Source organism: Ailuropoda melanoleuca, unplaced genomic scaffold (assembly GCF_002007445.2).
Source record: "Ailuropoda melanoleuca isolate Jingjing unplaced genomic scaffold, ASM200744v2 unplaced-scaffold4652, whole genome shotgun sequence".
Classification (NCBI taxonomy): Eukaryota; Metazoa; Chordata; class Mammalia; order Carnivora; family Ursidae; genus Ailuropoda; species Ailuropoda melanoleuca.
The window spans coordinates 1-2,166 of NW_023218859.1; the positions used below are offsets into that span (position 1 = coordinate 1).

A 2,166-nucleotide genomic window follows, 5' to 3' on the forward strand; every position below is an offset into this window, starting at 1 on the left:
TGGTGGGCAGTCCTGTAGGACTGAGCCCTTAACCTGTGGGGTCTGTGCGAACCCAGGATAGTTAGTGTCAAGTCAAATTAAGTGGTAAGCCTTCCAGTTTGTTGCATGGAATTAGAAATTTGCTTGGTGTGGAAACCCACACCAGTGGTGTCAGTATTCTGAACAGAAAACAGACCATAGTGGTGTCAAGCCAGAAAAGGAGGTGGAACTGGGGTCTCAGAATTGCAACTTGGGGAGCACAGATTCCAGAGTAACTAGAAAAAGGATCCCACTCGTGGGGAAAGCAAGAGGTTTTAATGAGAAAGTAGAAGGGGGTAATAACATAATTTAGATAAAGAAGAAAAAAAAAACCTGTTAATTTGGTGTTGACTGGTTGCACCACTTTTGATTACTATCTCACCAATTATTCTATCAGTGCTATCAAATGAAACTACTCCTGGTGTGCAGCAGTTAACTTTTCTCTCTTCATAAAATACCAACAGTTTTATGGTTCGAATATCAGTTGTTCTGTTGGGATTTTATGACCAACTGCTTGCAAAACAGTTACTGCTTCTGGCCCAGTTAAAGAGTGCATTAGTTAGAAAGGAAAACGGAGGGGCACCTGTGTGGCTCAGATGGTTAAGTGCCTTTGGCTCAGGTCATGATCCTGGGGTCCTGGGATCCAGTCCCACATTGGGCTCCCTGCTCAGCGGGGAGCCTGCTTCTCCCTCTGTCTGCTGCTGCCCCTGCTTGTGTTCTCTCTCTCTCTATCAAATAAATAAATAAAATCTTTAAAAAAGAAAAAGGAAAAAGGGGGCGCCTGGGTGGCTCAGTCGTTAAGTGTCTGCCTTCGGCTCAGGGTGTGATCCCAGCATTCTGGAATCGAGCCCCACATCAGGCTCCTCTGCTATGAGCCTGCTTCTTCCTTTCCCACTTCCCCTGCTCGTGTTCCCTCTCTTGCTGGCTGTCTCTCCCTCTGTCAAATAAATAAATAAAATCTTTAAAAAAAAAAAAAAAGAAAAGAAAAGAAAAAGAAAAAAAAAAGAAAATTTCTAAACAGAATATATAAATGACTAAATTTTAAAGAACCAGGACATGAAAGACAAAATACACATCAAAAATATAGCATGAAAGAAAGAGGAGAAACAGCAGATTCATCTTAATTTTTTTTTCCAAAAACCAAAAGACACAGTGGAATACCAACAGTCTGTATTTTAACTGAGAACTATCCCAAAAGGGAGACCCATACCATTCATGGAGGTACTGTGATACCAGACTGGTCTGTGGAATGGACGGAGCCTGCCTCTATTCAACCTCCCTGTTCCAAAAATCCACTTCATAAATTATCCTCAGGTGGAGGATTTACGAAACATTAAATGACAAGAACACATACTATTCATGATATTGGACCAAAAATCAAAAAAACAACCTACAATTAAGTTTCCCATCAGAACTTGCTTCCCAAACTTTGACTCAAGGCTGTAACAACAGGCTTAAAGCTGTCCCTTACAAAATTCCACATCTCAGCTCTTCCAAAACCCAGTCTAATCCTTCCCTGGGAGAACTTCCCAATGGCATATTCCTCCACATTTCAGGAAATAAGGAAATCCTGTTCTCAAAGTTGAATCTTTCCCAGAGGTGAGTGCCCTCCTCCCAGCTCCCAGCAGAGAACTGCGCCTTTGCTATCCCTTCTCCTCCACGAATGGATGCAGTGCCTCTTGATGCCAGGAGGGGGGCAGACGCTGCTTCCATCCTCCAAGAGCTTCCTTTGGCGAGGAAGCTGTCTACAGTTCCAAGTATTTCTCCTAAGAACCTCTCCAGGAGCTTACTTTATAGCACAAGGCAGGCAATCAATGCATTACAGTGTCATGCCTTGTTCTACCCGATGGGGATAAAATAAATTATACAGACACGATTTCTGCCCGTGGGGAGTTTGTATGGGTAAGGGGGTCAAGTAGCCCAAGGGAAGGAACGCAGCAGTGATACTAAAACTGAAAAAACAGAAGTGGGCCTTGTTGGCTCTGTCAGTAGGTACAGACTTGAACCTAAGAGCACAGGAGGAACACTGAGATTTTGAGTGGGGATCTAATCAATCTTTCTTTCTTTTCTTTCTTTCTTTCTTTCTTTCTTTCTTTCTTTCTTTCTTCTTTCTTTCTTTCAGATTTTATTTATTTATTTGGGGCTCCT

The 2,166-nt window shown here is 42.6% G+C and overlaps 1 non-coding gene across 1 annotated transcript; it reads right to left on the bottom strand.

Annotated features, from left to right (window-relative positions):
* Positions 1-1,217: 1,217 nt before the first annotated feature.
* On the bottom strand, positions 1,218-1,408 carry LOC117799276. The gene has a single exon (XR_004622958.1). It is a non-coding gene; the product is annotated as a U2 spliceosomal RNA (small nuclear RNA).
* Positions 1,409-2,166: the final 758 nt, after the last annotated feature.